At 43.0% G+C, this 20124-nt stretch overlaps 1 protein-coding gene across 9 annotated transcripts in view; it reads right to left on the reverse strand.

Annotated features, from left to right (window-relative positions):
• agrn (agrin) overlaps positions 1-20124 on the reverse strand; it is a 248933-nt gene that overhangs the window by 167728 nt on the left and 61081 nt on the right. The window lies entirely within an intron of this gene.

Below are 20124 nucleotides of genomic sequence, written 5' to 3' on the forward strand. Positions count from 1 at the left end.
ACTCTCAGCCCATCACTGGGCTGCTGGCTTCACATCGAGTTGGATCTTCTCAGATAGAGGGCAGAGTGGGAATATTAATTGGCGAGCAATACCTCCTTGTTGAGACGCAGCCCATAACTGAAACAGCTATAAATTATTTATATGCCTAATCAGACAGCATGTGCTCAAGTTATTCTTTCAAACAAGACAGGTTCTGTGCTATTCCAATTCCTTTTGATAGGACTGCAGTCAGACAAGCCTGTGTGCTGGATAACGGAAAATATGGTGCCACAATGACGAAATAGCCATTTTCTGGCTGAAATCACGGTCCGGAAAATGAATGACCTGCTTAGCACCAGGTATTAAAATACACCCTGAGTTTGGAGGGTTTCATTCTGCTCGACCAAAAAACAGATACAATGCAAGTGTAAATGCATGCAAAGTACACTGACTAATAGCAATAAGAGCATGCTGCTGTCATGTAACAATAAACAAAAAGGATTTGCACTGGGAATGTTAGACAAATCTGACCGGTGACATTTTTAAAGTGTATACCAGCCAAACATTTGAATGAGTGCTCAACTTTACGTAAATTTTTTTTTCAATCAAACAAACTCTATGGACAGAACCACTTTAATGATGTGAAAACACTGTTACAAAAACAACTTGGTTTGTTTTATGGAAAGATCATGGCTTGGAGTAGGGACCTTCATCACCATGGTTATAATTCAGCAGATAAAAAGGGCTTAGTATTTTACCTCAATACCTGTTAAATAAAAAATGGTTTCCAGCCATCACGAACACCACCACCGTTGTTAGAATTCTGCTGGTGCAGAGAAAGTAAAGTGAATTTTCCTACTATTGGTTGGTCTGCTATCTTGTACCATGAGCTCAGGGGTGAGCAAGGTCAGTGCAGTCATAGGTGGTTTGCAGTTAGAAGGAAACAGAAGCCAGAAGAGAACTGCTGTCGGACTCTTCCGCCCGCTGACGGACAGCAATATACCCTCCTGTAACCCTAAGACCGGCTGTCTGTCAACCACACGTCTGTAGCTGCCTCTTCTCCAGCCACACAATGCTCGGAGTCTCTTCAACACACACATTTCTACAAGATAAGTGCAATGACATGGCATTCACACACTTGCTAGAGAAAACTATAGAGACAGACACACATCTTCTTTCAAATGCTACAAGGTGCTGCAGGGTTAAAATAAATGGACTGTCACGAAATTTGCAAGAAAAACGAAATAAGAGGGTGAGAACCAGGTTCAATGGATGCTTTATAATTTCCACCTTCCTCAAAAAAAAGTTGAAGATCAGAAAAAGGCTCTAGCAAGTAACTGCAGGGATTTCTGCAAGAGCCAGTTTAAAGGACTCACTGATGTTTGCTGACCTCCCTTTTAATGCTTCAGCCAAGAAGTCACTCACCAACACTGATTAAGTGCAAACCCCAGTTTCAAACTCCTGTTTTGTCAAACATCCAACAAGAAGCTGAATGCAGCTTCTAAGAGCTGTCCTGTAGCTCAGCCTGACCTCTGACCTCCATCTGTAAGGGTCAAGGCAAGAGTATTTCTCTACATGGATCAATAAAGGATAATTATTCGTGCTGCTGGGTCACAGCAGAAAAAACTCCATCTTCTCTGTGACTGGCCTCAAGGTACAAGGTATCCTCAAAGAGCGAGGCAGATTTTACAAACAGTAGATTAATTAAGTCATTTCCCTTCTGTTGGCTGAACTAAATAAGGTGTGCTAAATCATGAGCACAGCAATAAAAGCTTTTCATGAATTTCTACAGTTTGCATTGCTTTCTGTGTAGAGTTCATACCGAATGTTCTAGCCTCGGTAATATGGATTTCCTCTGGAAGCTCTAGCATCTTGCTCTAGTCTGCAGTCTTTGGAGAAACACAGATGCCCACTGGTATAAAAATGTTGTTTTACTGTGAGTGTGTAACCTTTGCAGTGTACCTGTTTAATGTGCTTCCTTGCTTTTCTCCATGTGCTGGGATAATGGGTGGATGGAGTGATGGATGAATCTTGCCGTAGAAAGCCATTCTATGTAGGACATGGTGTGAGTAACCAATAATAATCTAGTGTGAATCAATGAAGGGTCTTTGTGTGCATATACATGTCCTTCAATCATGGCCTTTCTGCTTCATCTTCATCAGCTTGTGCGGAACAGCCAAGACTGAATCACTGCAGGGGCGCTATGTGCCGATGTGTCAACTCGTCTGTCATTCTGAAGTGGTGGGGGAGGACTCAGGGAGGAGGCGGAAAAGGAAGGAGGTCAGTGGACATGGTTTTTGCGAGCAAACGCATGACAATGATGAGCCTGGCGTGTCGCCGAGGCAACACGGCCTCATCCATTATTCATCTGGGTAACAAAGTGATAAACGAGGTAAATGAAGAGGAACAACGGCAGCGAAAATCATGCCGACTGACCGAAAGAGACATTTAGAAGCCGGCGGCACCAGCAGCATCCTGAGGTGCATATTAATCTGCGAGGTAAACAACAAAGTCTGGACACAGGGTCAAAGCACAGCCGCTCTCATCCTTGAGAAAAGTAACGCGGAGCAAGTCCAGAGCTTTGGAAAATGGGATATCTTCCACACAAAAAAGAAGAAAATGTGCTCGATCAGACCAGCAAAGACATGCAGGTGTTACAGGGGGGACTTGGCATCTTTGCAGGATGTATGGTGGCTAATTCTCACATTGTCAATCACCCACGTACCATTTACACCCCAGCACCCTTCACACCAGACATGTCACTGCGTTCCACCATCAGGAAACAGACGACTGAGCCCTCTACAGCACATGTTAAACTCCCGAACAGTTGCAGCAGTCTACCCGCACAGGTAAAGACAGCAAAAGCATTATCACGGGTCTCACATGTCCTGCCAAATTCATGCAACACGATCTGTACGAGACAGCGGGGGGAAGAATTATTGCCCTGTTGCTACGGTAACGCCTCGTATGCTGAAAACAGCATGCCGTGGTTTGAAACATTTTGATTTGTTGGATTTCATTTTGAAAACCATTCCGGTGACGCGGGCGAGGAAGGAATGAAAAAGAGAAAAAAAGGCCGATGTGGAAAGAGGTTGAGACAGATAAGAGATTCTGATACGGTGAGAAAAAGGCAAGAGGAAGAAGGAGAGAAAAGAGACGAGCCTTCACTCGCAGCAATTCAGAAGCAGTGCTTGAGACAATCTGGGTCACTTCTGTCACTGTATTTCTACAAGGCGAGTGAAAACACCTCATCTGCCACTCATTTCCATTCCAACACCTGCAAGCCATTTGCATTCTGCCAGTTTTACCTCTCCTTTTCATTTCTCCGCGTGCCACTACATTTCCTGAATGATAACACACTGGCAATTTCTACACTGGTGTATAGCATGGGCCAGGACACGACACCAGCTGCATCCAAAGCAGGAGCAAAACGGTGATCCCTTTTCCAATCTTGTCTTTCTTTCTCTTTCTCCGTCTCTCCAGCCTGGAGTCCCAGTCCTCCGCTCATGTTTCCACCAGCCCTCCCTCCCCACACACGCCCCCTTGATCTAATCCAGGTCTTTGCCATTTGACCCTTAAGAGTCCTCGCAGGGCCCGGTGACTCCCCCGGGACACAAGGTCGGATCGTATGTCTCGCCTTTCCACAGCAACAAATGAACCAGGCGCTCAATAGCTCACCTGATTGGCTGTCGTGAGAGCTATGCCATCAGTCCTAATAGCGGAGAACCACAGGGCCACCGCGCCCTCATATACTAGTATTTCTGGCAATTTGTAGCATAGCAATCAAACAGCCGTGCCGATCCGAGCAAGTTTCATTACAATCAATTATTTTTTCTTTTTTTTTTTCAAATCCTGTTAGAATGAAGACCAACCCCATTTTCACCAGCAGCAACGAATGTGAAAATGAAAATTACTGTCGTCTCAGGGAAGAGTCGCTCTACTCGTCAAGGCTGATCCCGCATGAGAAATACAACACGGCAAGAAAATAGACCTCAAAAAGATCATTTCATAGGCATATGGGCGGGAGAACTTTATATGCTGCCAATTGAGATATTCACAATGCATACATATTCATGAGAGTTTAAGAAGCACTGTGCAATTATTACACACTGGGAGCCTCAAAATGTCAGAGAGATTAAACTGGTTTTGAATTTTGAGGATTAAGAACCTGCATGCAGCACTTCATGTTTACCTATCAGGCCCTTCCACAGAGTTACCAAAGGAATATAAAAGAAAATAAGGATCTAACAGTGGCCAGCCCGACTTCCTTATCCAGCACTTGCCCGCCACTGTTTGCGAGACAGGATTTCAACTCCAGTGATAATCCTCGAATTTCATTTTTTCTTTAAACTTTACAATTTGAAGATTGCATTTATTTCTTTAGTGCAAACAGCAATGTCCTTTTCTTCAGATTGTCTGTTTCGATGACATTCAGTTTTTCTTTTTGTCTGTTTAGCCTTGGTGACCATAATTGCTAAAAGTAGCCACAGACCACTTCCATTCTGAACACACAAAAAGCATCAATCAATCCAATACTTCTCAGGATTCTCCTCTGAACGATTGACCAAACATCAATTATCAGACAGAAAGAATGAAAAAGCCTTCAGGTAGATTCATGCTGTGTCAAAAAATGAGAAAAATACTATTCATACTGTATGTATAAACATGTTTTGTTAATTAATGACCAGGAATTTACATTTGAAAAGGATGCAATCATTATTTTCATTATGCCCCAATGTTGATTATTTTTTTTATTTTGATGAGTCAATTAATCTTTCACTTCCTAAAAATTCCACAAGATAGTAAATCACCACAAACTCCCAAAGCCCACAGAGACATCTTTATCGGACCAGCTCAGAAATATTCAAACTATTCAATAGAAAGCAACATCAATAATTGGTAAAGGAAAATCCTTCAACATTTTGATAAATAATTGTAGGATCAAGAGATTGATAATGTCTGCACATGAGCAGGAGTCTCGTCATCATGGTGACTGCATCTGGACTGGTTCTGCCCCCATGTAAAAGCACTATAGGTTGCGTTTATACTTATACAGATTAAAGAAACAATACTGTTAGTTTAAAGGTTCTAGTTGCCAGATACTGTTTTAATTCGGGCAGAGCCAAGTTAGCTGTTCAATTGTTTCCAATCTTCATGCTGAGCTAAGCTAACCAGCTGTTGGGTGCAGCTTCTGGTATATAGGACAGTCTTATGAGGATTTTAAGTGTCAAACTGTCCCTAGTTGATAATTTGACAATATAATACGGACTCTGTTTACTTTTCTCAACAACATTTGACAATTTTGATCTGCTGATGATCTCATATCCGTGACATCAGTATTTGAGATGTGGTTAAAAGATTATGAAAAAGATTAAAAAAAAGTGGAGCCTAAGCAAAGATCATGTTGTCCAAAAACTACTTCTCAGTTCAAGAATGAATTTTCTCGCTCAGCTCAAACGATTATCAAACTTGTCCAATATTTTTTATGTCATTATTTGAGCAAGGCAATTTCGCTTCCCCTTTGACAAACTTTGATTTGGGCAAATGGTGCTTGTGTGGAAGCCCGACGGATATTTTGGCTGATTAGACAGGTGTACTTCTGGGGTAAGAATTGTGCCCTTAACAGCTGTAACAACATGTGCAAGGGGGGGTGAGCATTGCAAACCCCTTAAGTGGAGAGAGAGAGAGAGAGAGAGAGAGAGAGAGAGAGAGAGAGAGAGAGAGAGAGAGAGAGAGAGAGATCATCAGAGCCATTACTGTGTGATAAATGATTTGCTAGCTGGTGAGTTGCCCTGAGGGAGGTGGTAGGGCAGAGTGTGTGTGAGTGTGTGTGTGTGTGTGTGTGTGTGGGTGTGTGTGTGTGGGCGGTTGGGTCGGTGAGTGGTTAAGGGGGGTTTAAACCTGTGGCTTACGTCTACCAAGATCCCTTGGTACCCATGTTCTGCTAATGCAGTCTGTTTCATTAGAACCAGAGAGGGGGGTTGAAGGTACAGTCACGTACACACATCCACCCACACACAGACACACACACACACACAACTGAACTCTAACTGTATGAATTTACAGTTCCTGCCTTTTTCTCAAATGCACATATGCACCCGCACACACAGTTTGAGCTCAACTCTGTGCACTTTCTATCAGAGACAGGGACACACAATCAAACTTCTCCACACACACACCACCTCACACTTGCTCTCACGCACACTCTGCAGGCAATCACATCTCAGGGGAAAAGGAGCTGGAGCCACGGCCGAGCCCAGAAGAGGAGGAGGCAAATTAGTACAGAGTTGAAAGAGCAGAGTGGTAGACGGAAGGAGAGGGAGAGATTGGGGGAGGCGGGAGCGGAGGGCTGGTGGAAGACACCAACGGGAGAAGAAGAAGTGTGAGTTTTTAAGATAGCAAAGGGGGAGAGGTGTGAGAAGAGAGGGAGATACTAAGGAGATTGAGGTGCAGTAAGCACTGCATGTAAGGAGCTTGGAAAAGGTGGATGAACAGAGAGAGAGAGAGAGAAGACAGAGGGGAACCAGAATGGCAGCAAGGAGTAGAAAGGGTGAGAGTAAGGGTGAGGCAGCGAGAGGGTAATGACTGGTGGGATAGGTGCGAGCAGCTCCTGCCAAGATAGAGCAAGAACAAGAGAGGGAGAGAAATTGAGCAGCGTAACCCTCAGGACCCCGCTGTCGGCAGAGGAGAGTGGTGTGTATAGGTTGATGCGTGCATGTGTGTCTACATCGTTATGCGTTGCACACTGCGCTGGCAGGTCTGAGAGTTTGTGTCAAGCTCCTTGGCTTCTCCATAACTGAGATTGTGAGGGTATATATGGTGCGATTGCCCCCAGGGGAGCTCTTCATGCTCGGGTAAGACAGCCTGCTTGCCTGGCCTGCTGGCACCAACCTCTGGATGATGACCAGGAGATGAGACACAGCTGGATGAGCTCTGGCTCAGAGTCTGAGAACCGAATCACCAGGCACTACACATCCTGAGGCCGTGTGCTAAGATACAGGTGGAAATATGAAGAAGCTGAATGCATGCATTATGTGGAGTGTAGCTGCCTTCTTCAAGATCATCTTGTACTTAGAGCATCTGGGTAATTTGAATTGTTCACCATCTTAATATTTTAGAGGCAAATGATGAATTATTGATAAATGGTGATAATTAATTAATCAAAGCTCAAAATCAATGTCTTGTTTTTTGGCACTAGCAGAACTCATATATAAGAACACAAAGACTATCACTGCTGAAATAATAAAAACTCAAATCATTTGTGTTTCTTCTGATAAACAAAACCAGGCAGCACATTCAACTTTTGTGTGGACACGTTGTCTCTTATATTTGTCATCTGCAGAAAGTCTGGAAACAGGACAAATCTTGAAAATGTTTAGAACAAATACACAACCGTACAAACTCTTGAATCTATGGGTCAATTCTTGAAGGCTTTATTCCCTCCCTTTCATCAATAATACTAATAGGTCTGAATTTATCAATAATATCACTATACATATTTGGAGGGATGTGAGATAATATGCAAATATCCTGTGCTGGCACTGAATAATGATCTTCTAGCACAGATTAGGAATATTGGTCTGATGGAGTGGGTTTCCAGTAATGGCCTATCTGATTTTGCAGGGTTCTATAAAGTCATTAGAGCAAATCAGAACTGATTTCAATATTCCCTTTACAGGATCAGCCTGAGACTGTCAGAATCGGAGAATGCCATGGTCTCTGCCAAATCTCTCAAAAGAATAATTTCAGACACTTATGCTCTACCGCTTTACTCTGATTCCTTATGATTCCCTGAAGCCGTTGTGGGAGCGGGGTATCATTTAGTCCCGAAGATTGGGCCAAGATTTTCAATGGGATCATTTCTGAAATGTACTTCAATTTCTATACACAGATGAAACTTGATTTTTTTTCCCACTGGACTTATTTGACACCTATATGCCTCCAAAACTTCAACAGCTCAACCCTCAGTTCAAAAGGTGAAATAGACTTGTTCATGTGATCACACCCCAATTTTCTGGAAAGCTCTATAGTTCGCACTGTCTTCTACATTTTGTTTGCTAAACCATACTTCCAATCTTTTTTTTTTTTATACTGAAACTAAATCTCTTTAAAGTTTCAATTGCGTAAAAGGTGTACTTTGCTGCGGTGGACCACATCACAGGTCCCCACGGCCATTATGTGGATATTCTCCCAATGGAAAAAGTAACTTATGATCTCAAACATAAATCAACTACTGGAGACTAAAAACCACCTTCATTTTCTGTCCTACTGAGACTGTGACTCATTTGTCCCGACAAGGCACTGGTTGATGGTGTCAATCAATTTCCTCATTTCCTGTCACAATGTATGAATTCATATGAAAACATGTCTATCTTGTTTTTTTCCACATTTTCCCCTTTTTTATGTCTCTCTTTGATAACATTTTTTTGCTATAGTGAAGCATGTGTTGTTGCTTTGGGGTGGAATTTCTCTGTTTTGTCAGCCTAATAGTTTCCTGGTATTGTACTGACCTTTTTTACAGCATATCTTCACCTTTCCTTCGTCAACTGTTTGTTGTCAAGGCTGAAGTATTAACAATGATCCGGGGGTTACAGTATGTGCCAAGAAAAATACCCTGAAATGAGTGTCTGCGTAGGATTGGGTCCAGATTTTGCAGAAAGTACAAGCAGTTCATTGACCAGACACTAACTACTGTATGTGATAATAAACACTGTTGTGTTTGTCATTGGTTCAAATAATGTACTAGTTTTTAAGCTTCTAAATATGTCACATATTAGTACATGTACAATGCAATGAAATGTACTGAGCTAATATAACACATCCTGAAGCTCAGATGTCTGACCTTGGCTCAAATCAGGCTTTGGCTTCAAAGCCCAAATGGCCAATGGTGCAAGACATAACTTATAGTAAGCTTGATCATCCCTTCAGCAGAGTTTATCTTTGCTCAGTCCCATATCCCCAGGTCAATAATGTTGACTCATCCACCAGCCCTTCCTCTGTTGTTTATAAAGCACACCTTAGCCTTTTAGCCCTCTGCTTTGGCTCCATAAAGGAAGAAACAAAGCGAATGACCCCAAAGGACTGATGAAGACCCAGGAAAACAGAGGCAGATGCTAACGATAAAGCCCCATTCACAGGGATGACCACTGTGTACTTTCTTGTGGCGGTTTTCCTCCTAAAACTCACAAAAATCGCATTGGCATTTACCCAGAGGGATAAGGCTTGACGGGGAGATTAACAAGGCGATGATTTGTGGGTTGGAAAGACTGAGACTGCTGTCGATGTGAAGAAAGAGAAATGATTTGGGCACTCCTGCCCTTTAAAACCGTTCTTTTTCTCTAGTGACTCAAGCTTTGCTCTTTCCACACATCACTCTCCATCTTATCGATCAGGAAATCAGCTGCCTAATAGACAGGTAGTGCTCAACACTGAGCAAGAAGGCTCAAGGCGAAAGAGTCATGGAAACGGTCCAGAATATTGAAATGGACAATTAAAGCAGTCTTTTTGGAAGACAGACAGATAAGGACAGGCTGTGAGTCACACAGGGCTCTTCAGGTGGGAGGAAGAAGGGGGAGATTATTGTCTCCCGAGACTGAGGGGCACACAAAATAATTCACCTGGAAATCAATTTTCATCACATCTATTACAGACCACCGATGGACCGAGAAAGAAAGAGAACAAGAGAGACAGACCAAGAGAGACTCTAATTTCCCCTTTTTATCCGTGTTGTATTTTTCTTCTCTTTCACTGCCCAAACCATTTCCACAGCAGAGTGCACTGGCCACAGAAAGACATCTGCAGTCGATCATGATAAACAGTCTGCATCTCTCCTATTTGTTTCCCTAAAAACCACAGAGCTGCATCAGTAAAAGCTGCAGATGCTGCATCTCCATGAAACAGAGTCTTTCGGCAGTAAATTGTGATGTATGGGATTAAAACTTGCAGATTTATAAATGAATGCCAATGTCCTTAATGACACACTAAAATTTTGATTTAATAACGCACCCATTTTATTAGACAAACTACAAACCGAGGCTGTGATGGAGAAGATAATCTTGTTAGGGGGCAAAAGCCTTGGCTAGAGATCAGATTTCCCTCTGACACCCAAACTAATGAGATTACAGATATCTGTGTGATGGTAAGGAGGAGACAGCGTAACACTAGAAGTGGACAATGCTGTTTTCTTTATCTTGAAAATAAATGCAGATCATAAAATCGATCCCCATTATTCAACAGAAGTGGAGTGGTTGATTGAAGAGAGAGAGAGAGAGTGCAAAGAGCATCAGGTCGACCACTTTTGCCCTCCTTGTTATAGCAAAAGCCCACTGTCCCTCCGGCCTCCAACCAAACCACCAATTTCTCTGGTTTCCCCCCCCCCCACCGACTCCTCATTATCAACCAGAGAAATCAGCGCTGATATGCCTGGGTGTGTGTGAGTGTGTGGAGGGGAACTGCTCGATAGGGGAAAGAGGATATGAACCAGAGGGAGGAGAAGTGATGAGAGTGACTGAAAGGGGGGGGGGGGGGGTCTGTCAGCGTTTGTGGGTCAGCTTAAATGTTTAATGCTTTATGCTGATGAGCTGACACTCTTTCTGTCTCTCCCTCTCTCATCCTCAGAAGGATGCACTCTGAGCGCCATCAATCCCCTCCGCCGCTCAGACACAAAAACAATTCCCACACATTTGCAGGCATTAACCGCCCTCTCCGAACCCCCCTGCTCATATTCTCCCTAACCTCCCGGCATGCCAATTAAGCAGGTATGTAACAAGATGGCCAAAAGTGCTAATTAGGGCAACCTACCTCTGCTGCATGTCCCCTTATACCCACCTCGCCATCCTTTTCCCAGCAGCAGCTCCCACTTCTCTCTCCCCACTGACCCTTAATGGATTTCCATGCCTGTATCTCTCTTCCAGCACTCCCGTTTTCCCCAGTTACATCACAATAGTGAGTCCAAATAATGTAACTTTAATAGGCCCACTTAAGGATTCAGTCGCAAAGTGAGGATAGACGTCTCTGCCTTGAGCACACACACAATGATTTACCCTGGAGTACACATCATAATTGAAAGCGTCTGATAACAATTTTGCCTTGTTACATGCACTACATTAAAAAATGGAGAGATGGATTAGTTTAACACGACAGGAAGGAGAAAAAAAAACAATTCAGTTTGCCAGGTTTAGCAAATAAACCCCATAATGGCCTGTTTATCTTATCAATTAGGGAACCATAATCTTTTTAGAAATGAGAAATGGGGCTTGCCACAGGGCACAATCACCTCATAAATAAGGTACATTGCTAAATAAATCCCCAAACCAGTTTATTCAATTCACCGTTCAATGGATAATGGCTTAATTTCAACAATAATGGGAGTAGACAACTTGAGGAAATTAAAATGAAGAACTTGTAATTTCATGAGTCGTTTCCGAATGACCCCCGAACAACACACGGTTGCCCCTCACATGAATAGAGTGGAAGCCAAAGGCCACTGTTTATGCCATTTTTTGTCTGTCTGATGTACAATCATTTCAAAGACTGGTGCAGTTGGAGACACATTATTTTCAACATGTAGTCATTAAGGATTCAGTGGAAGCCTGGCTGTTAATGGCTTTTAGATGCTGGCTCCCACACCCTACTTGATGGGGCATGCGTTCCATTAAAGTGAGAGTATTTGGGATGCTTACGGTTCGATCATAAAGCCCCATATGCCGCGTTCTTATTTCCTCTGCTCCGTTGCAGGGAAGCGTCATCGTCGTTGCCGTGTGGGGTGACTACGCTGTGTGAAAGCCAACGTGTCAAAATCTAAATTCATCACTGTCAACGATGATAATTGGTGCTTAAAAAAAGGAGAAGAAAAGCACGCTCTGTGCTGCGGGGGTGATTATAGGCATCACACAGGCATACACACAGTCTGTTACTTGGGGCAGCTTCTTGCTCATGCTGTAAACATAGCCATATCTTATTGTTCGGGTGTCAAAGAGGATCCATTACATCGTGTTAACGCACAGAACAGAGCGCTGGACCATGTTTTTGGTGCTGAATGGTGTTTGTGTGGTGGGTTAGAGCTACAGCGAGGCCTCCAGCCATGCGTGGTGCGACAAACAAGACAAAACTGGGAGCTCAGCACTGGGTGTGGCCTGGATTCACACAAAGCCCCCAATGGGTCAGTGCCTAAGGAGAAGGTCTGTGCACGGATGGATGGATGGCTGGATGTATTGGGGACAGCAGAGTGGATCCAAGGAGAGTCAGGGCCAGCAATGGGGAGCTGGAGGGGTGATGGAGGTACAGCAGATGTATATGGGGGGGAAGGGGACAGTCACATATGGAGGATCTGGGTTATCGCTTTGGCAGCTATTTCGGAATGTGCCGTAGCAGACATTTAATGCTAGAAAAACTAAAATACACGTACAGTAAATGTGCAATGTGTATCAGCATAAACTGTATACCATGATCAGATGTATTTAATGCAAGTAAGTATTGATAAACGCCTCAAAATGCCAGTAATGGTCACATTTCCCCAACTACACTGAAGAAAATCAATGCAACCTGCAGCATACAGTATATCCAACGATTTAAACATGATTTAAATGTTCAACCGCATTTTTAACAAATGTGTCCTCAATTTTATGCCCCCCGCCAATAACACTTTAAGCCCTCCACCCCAACCAAATGCACAGCTGACACTATCGCTTTTAGCCCCCATTTTTCTTCAGTGTGGGTCTACAGATGTAACACCACAGCCCACACATCAGGGGCAGACCTGCTAATGGAAACCTCACCCCATTTCTTTCCCATGAGGCCGTCTGTCCGGACGAGAAAATGGAGGTGAAAGGGGGGCATTTGGCAAAGCAGGGGGCCGTGGGTGTGTGCAGAGATGGGACAGAATAGGGTACGAATTCTGGGTCAGAGACTCAGCACTGGCCTCTTAATCTGGAGATGGACGGCGAGGGGATGTGGGGAGACTACGCACACATACATGCAAACACACCAGATGGGAGACCCCCCCCCCCCCATCCACAATTACCTACTTAGTATGCCCCTGGGCAAGTGAACACACACACACACACACACGTACACAGACTCATCCCTTCTCTGCAACCCTCTGCATATACAGTAGAAGCGATCATGGGTGAAAAAGATTATATTTCCATAACCTAGATATTGTAACCCCCCATGACCTAGTGGGCGATGATGGAGGCACTGCCCTTGGCAACACAACAACCCCATTAACACAACACAATGCTGAAGCAGACTCTGCTCTGGCTTCTCCATCACATTAATGTCAAGTTGGGGTAAAACTACGGCTCAAATGATAAATTGAATATGAATATGAATATGCATGAACCACCACCTTTCTTTCATAGTTTCCTCTCCATTTCCTTCCTATTAATGATCAGGATGTATATGATGTTCTCATAATATGTCTGTATCAAATCCATCTCACTGCCTCCCCGCTTCTCATTTCTCATTCCTGTCACTCCCAGCCCTGGTTTTATAGCAGATGCACCATTAAAAAAAAAAAAACATCATTAAACTAAAATACCTCTGTGACAGCACATTTTGCCTGAGTAGCAGTTGTTTTTCATGTGAAAAGTATGTATTTGAATGGTAATGTCCTCAGTCTGCTGTGATTGTATTTCGTGAAGCCCTGATGAGTGTGACCCCAGAGGGGAGGGGGAGGGCGCCAGCGGGGGGGCTGAGCTCAGGTTTGAACTCCTCGGGAGGCGCTGCTCAGCTGGTGGAGCCGCCTCCCTATACTCAGTGTTGGAGCATTTGCGTCCTCTAGTGTAGCTACCTGTCCTTGCAGCTTGACTGCTGCAAGAGTGAAGGCTCTGGCTGATTTCAGAAGACAGCAGAGCACTTTGAGGTGAAACACAACAAACCTCATCAGTGTTTAATGTGTTTATTTCAGTCAAACTGGATGAGGGGTTAACTATTATTTATGTTTGATGGTAAATGAATAAACTAATCCTCTGTTGAGGTATGTAAAGAAACATGGAGGTCAGGGTCAGCTACAGTAAAGAAAATTAAATCAGGATGAGATTTATTGTTTGGCTCAATACACACATCAGCAGGATTTGAGCATCGGGTTGTCTAATCGAAGGAGATAAGTCTTTGGTAAAAATATAGATTGTTGTGGGGGGTTGAAAGAGAAGATCTCATTCAGAACATTTCAAAGAGCAGATCCAGAAGAAAACAAGTGTAATGTAGAAAAGCTGTTAAGTTATTTTAACAGTGCTCCTGGCCTCAATACTCAAAGAGAGCATGAAAACTATTCTATAAGTGTAAGTCTCCTTCTGTATCAAGCTATATCATGTCTCAGTTATAGGCGACCTTCAGACTAAATCAAGAAACAATAAATAGATTGTGTGGTTCTAGTGAGGGGAAAGATCTAGACACATGCAAATTCAACTTTGGACTTATTTGACCAATGGAATAATGAAAGGCTGACTCCAGCTAACCTGCTACATATGAACCACTGTGGCGACTTATGGCAAAACAATCAGAAACAGATTCCCTTCAGGTGGAAAACCACAGAGAAACCAGCCAGCAGGTTGGACAACACGAGACATCCTACCACAGTGTCCTTACATCTGTCTCTTCCTCTGATTACTGAACGACAGGCTTTAAGGTTTAGGACAGCAGTTTACTGAGAGAGCAGCATGCAGCCATGAGAGGGCAGCAAATGCAAGGAGTAGCCGTGTTCTGTTCAGTCAGTGGCAGGAGAGAGAAAGACAATCCTCCACAGGTAGAGTGAACCTCTCCTAATCACTATACAGACCTCCATCCCATTACATGTATCACTATGACAGATGAAGTAATAACCTATGAAGTTCATTAACTGAGTGCAACTGTCAATATACTGCATGTGCAGTTGTCAATATTACAATATATTTCCCCTTCAAAAGACCATATATTACAGTAGATTTACACAAATCATCAGGATATATTCAGTTATAAATAAAAACATCAGTGACACAATATGTGGGGTTTTAATATCCACTATATTTCTCTGGTCAATACTTGCAGTACTTACACGTATATTTGGAGTATTTGGAGTGTAACGCATGCACTGATACATTTGGGGAAATTAGTTAAAGAGAGAAAACCTGACCTGAAATTCTGTTTCTCACTTGTGTGGCTCCCGCGAGGAAAATCACACACTTTTAGTCTAAAATGATGATGAAAACGTGCTAAGTTCAGGATTCACTTCAGGGTAAAAGAATCACTGCAATGCAGCAGATCAAATCACACATATAACTGTGAAATTCTAACACTGGCAGAGGACCCAAAAAGTCTTTGAGAGACTTGAAGCAGCTAATTGTTTGGTGTAGATCTGCAGCAGCATTTACAGCAGGTGAAGCCAAAGCACAAACCAGGAAGAGGCAATAACACACAATGCAGGAGGAACATGCCGGGGCTAATGAGCTTGGCCGGGTCACAAAGTCTGATGGAGTCTTGAAGATAAGAGTTTGCATATGGGTCAGGAATCATAGTAGGCGCGAGGACAGTAAACACAGCTGAGGAGCTGCCTGCGGGCGGGGGTGAGGTGGAGCAAAGACAAGTGTTTAGGCCTGCAGGGCCAAAAGTTTGGATCAGTGCAACCGCAAGGAACCTTGGTCACGTTCCAACCAAGTCAATTAAGTTACAGCACAGTATCTGTGTGTGTGTGAGAGAGAGAGACAAAGAGAGAGAGAGAGAGTGCAAGAGAGAGCATGAGAGAGAGAGCATTCCCAATAAGGAAGAGAAGAACACAGCCCTGACAATGAGTTAACAGCCAACTAGACTCTCAGTGGTTTTTGGAGCTGCCAAAAAGAATATGTGCAGCTCAATAAACATGCCTCTGAGCAGCCATGATCTTCGCACTGAAGTCAAAGCAATTCACATCTGTTCATCAGGAAATGTACCCTTGAAATACTCCATCTTACACTGTGGGTTCAGATCAGTACCTTACTGTAAGTGATGGATATGTTTTTTTTTTAAATGTGCATGGTTTCAGAATGTTTAATTTCAAAAAACACCATGGCAACCTGTGAATTTATTCTTAGTAAGTATGATGATAGTAATCAAAATTGTATTAATTATGATCTCTAGACTTAACATTTAAATTAGCTTCTAATCACATAATCATGTGGGGGAAATAGTAATGGTCTTAATTTTATTTTCTGATTGCTCTATGCGTATCGACAGGGTTTGTCTTTAAAGTGACTTTGTCATTGCTGTGATAAAAACTAAAAGCCTGGACACATATTCAAACCATGATGTTAACTATATTTATTTTTTCTAAATTTGCTGAACTGTTGTGACCACAATTGTTCTATGCTGGACAATACACTGAAACATTATTTGATGATAAAATATTCCTCTGATACATTTGAGAATCCCCTCCAGCGAGAGTTATGAAAGTGAGGGACAAGAAAGTTTTCAGCCCTGCAGTGCTTCACAGCACTAAACATGTGCTGCTCAGAGCATTTCCTCTCTTTACACAGTTTGGTTTTTGGAATTAAACACTGTGGCACACACAGATGTAGCGAGACATAAACACTCTTTGAGAGCGCATGTGTCTATGGAAATAAACAGTCATACACGCTTTTGGAAATAAGTGGTTGTGTATACCAGCAAGAACTGACATGTAAACGTTCAAGGCCCCGACACCTTGAAATAGATACAACACGTGCACAAGATATTTACTGACAAGCATGAATCCAGAAGAGAAAGCATGAAAACCAAGGGAAAGGAAAAACAGAATTGTCCCACAACAGTTACAGAGTTAATGTCTTCAGAAACGTTTAGCTAATTGCATCTGACATCATGTTACAATGCAAGGGCTTTAAGCATAGCCTATTGAAGAAGTATATTTAATGAAGAAGCTTGAATGTCATAATCCACACTATCCTTATCACAACCAGTCATATCACTGTCATGTTTGTCGTGTGGGTGTGATCGTCTGACAACATGCAGTGCCTCAGTAATGCAAAGTGTTTGGCAGAAAATAATCTCAAATCATGGGCGTTGGGTCGTCTTGAAAAACACCAACAAGGAAGAGCTCTTAAAACATTCAGAAAATGTCCAATGACAATTTAACATGACAGGACAGAAAAACCAGGCTGAAAGGTCACTGACTGAAATCGTATCACCGGCAAGTCTCTGCAAGTTGATTTGTCGAAAACCAACAGCTGCCTGAAAGGCCGGACACCTTTCCAACAGCAGGAGCAAAACTGTCTGCAGTGATGTCAAGTATAAGTGAGTCATGGTTAAAGGGCTGAACAGTGAAACATCACGAGTAAGGTAGTTGAAACTGTGGTCTACTTTGTGTGCGTGTCAGCTCATTAGCCTCTTATCTGAGGAAGGCCTGGTTGATACTGAAGGTCGGGATGACCCTGACTACAGGGAGGCTTTCTGTTGGACTGATAAACGAGGATGCCTCCAATCCAAGGCTGGGCTTCTGGAGGGACGCCGGGGGGCCTGGGGGCCTCGTTCTGAACCCAAGGGAAGAGGCAGAAAGGAAGCTAAACAGGAGAAGGAGTGAAGGGGACATGACAGGGGGGGGTGGCGGTGATGGATAGTCCATGATAACATATGGGGCTGCAGCTCGTCTAGCCCAAAGCCTTGAGTCAGGGAAACATTCAACTGATAAAAAAAAAAAAAGGAGTAGTCTGGATCAACTCATCTATCATTTATCATTTATTTTAAGAAGCATAAAATCAATTATTACATCGTAATCTGAGCACCCCCTCCTCCACCCTGGCATTGTCCTGTGAATCAGCAAGTTGTACATCTCCTTAGATTGTCGTTAAATGAGCAGCCTTATCAAACATTGTCTCGACATCAAGGTCAGGAGTCTACACGCCGGTTCACAAATACAATACAATCCTCAATTGAATCTGTCCAATTCTCTCCTCCAGATTGTGATCACCTTTCAAGGGATCTATTGACTCTCATTGATTTAAACTTAAAGGAAGCAAAGAGTTAGAATTATCCAAGAGATAAGCTGTTGCTGTTCCTTTGACTGTCAGCTGCCAGTCAGAAAGTGTGCCTCTACAAATAGTCCAGTGGGAAATACTAAAATAAGCTGTGCAGCAGTGAAAGACAGTTTTGTAGTGGCCACTTATCCACCCGCATGCTGGATATTATTGAGGATAAAGCTTATCATTCAATATAAATAACAACGATCCTCTTGGGACAAAAGGCTAAAAAGCTAGAAGCTACAGGCCGTAACCCTCTGATCCTGATTGCAGCGCAGACTGACCTCCCAAAGCAGACAGCAGATAATTGCATCCTCTCACATTTGGAAATCACATTAAAGTGCTGATAATGGAGTTCTGGCTCAGAAAGAAAGAAGATCACCGGAGCGGACAAGAGGGACAACAGAAGGAAGGAAATTGGTATCTGCTTGATTCATAGCTAAGCCTACAACAGATGTCCTCTCCACTGGCATGAATTCTTAATGGTGCATTGGTTTTGAAAAGGGCCAAACTACCTGTTCCATGTTGAATAGGGTTGCTTGAGTAGAATGCCGGTGAGCAGATAATAGAATCTGTTGCTGATGAAATCCCTGCAGCTCACAGCAGAACGTGCTATTCATGAGGTATCAAACTCTGCAATGGAGCAATGAGGAAAATGTCCTGTCTGACAATGTCAATACGACAAAGGTCCAGCAACACAGGGTATTAAGAATATAAAATATCGTCCCTCCCCTTACTCTTTCCTCCATCCATATTTTAAAGTCAAATAAAAAAGAAAAAAGTGTAAAAAATCAAAAGATTAAAGAGCACATCAGAGATAAAGCCAACATTAAGAAAGATTCAAAGTCCAAAAGTAAAACAGAAGAACAATCGCTACATGTCTTAACTAGAAGATGAAATGGAAAAAATAATTGGTTAAAATGCCCCAATTTTTTCGGGATAATATTTAATGTCCAATTGTTTGAATTCACTTTAACCTTGTTTCAACCAAATGAACCTGGAACTTTTAATCCCAGGGAGTTCATTCAAGAAACACTAAAGTTCCTGCAGACTGTTCACCTGCATTTTCACATTAATCTAAAGACTTGGGGAGGTGGGAGTGGTTGGGGGGGGGTGCTAAAACTGATACTTTTTGGTTAGTAAAAAGATTTCCCTGGAACCTCCCCAGCGTTGGAAATGCTGGGAGATTCTGCGAAGGTTCCCAGTTCGTGGGAGAGGTTCCTGCGGTTGAAACGCAGCTTATAGGCTGCTGTGACTGTGGTCAGGGGACTGCTTGAGAAACAGGGCTTCCATCTCAAATGAACTGTTAGGATATTTATTGGTTGTAAAACGACAAAGCGGATAAACCATTTGTGCGATAGATGCTACGAAACAAATTTCACAATTCAAGATGCTGTGTGTCATAGCACACAGTCATATTACAGTGCAAAGTAGTACTCTCATTGGAACAGTGGCAAGGGTAAAAGTGGCAAAAATTGGAAAATGTGGTGATGGAAACAACAAAAGGCACGAAAGGAAATGTCACCGCTGTTATTACCCTGTGGTCTGAACCCAATTTGGTCAAAGGGAATAAACAGACCCAGCTCAGTCTGCAAGCACTTTGGAGCTGTGTTGCATTCTCCTCTTGCAGGTGCTTGTTTGCAGTGCCTTGCTCAGGGAGGATGGGAAGCCTGTATAGCGGCTAATGAGATCCCCAAGGAAACCCAACCCTGTACGAGTCACAGACTGTTGAAGCACCAGGGCCTCCATAAAGCCAACATGCATGACCTTTGACCTCACCCCTACCCTTATCCTTCCCACATAATCTAATGAAAATCTAAAGCCTCACTTGAGAATTGCTACCACACACACTCTGCGGGCAGGCAGATGCACAGGTGTGAGTATTTGTTGCACATAAATACCTACACTTGTTAAAGCCAATAAGAGTCACTGCTGCAGCTATATGCGAAACACACAAAATGTTGTTATTCAGGGACTTACAGCTCCACTACTCAATACTTTTCAGTTAACAATTCATCAAATGAATTGTAGTCGCATGTGTACTCTGCAAGATGTCGCTTAGGGTGACTAATCCACACACGACGACAATTGGACAGTTTGCCGCTTTTAGCCAATGATTGCTTTGATTTTCGGGCCCATAAATTCACCTTTCATCAACTACATGTCTTTCCCTGGCAAACCC

Source organism: Hippoglossus hippoglossus, chromosome 7 (genome assembly GCF_009819705.1).
Source record: "Hippoglossus hippoglossus isolate fHipHip1 chromosome 7, fHipHip1.pri, whole genome shotgun sequence".
In the NCBI taxonomy this organism is placed as follows: domain Eukaryota; kingdom Metazoa; phylum Chordata; class Actinopteri; order Pleuronectiformes; family Pleuronectidae; genus Hippoglossus; species Hippoglossus hippoglossus.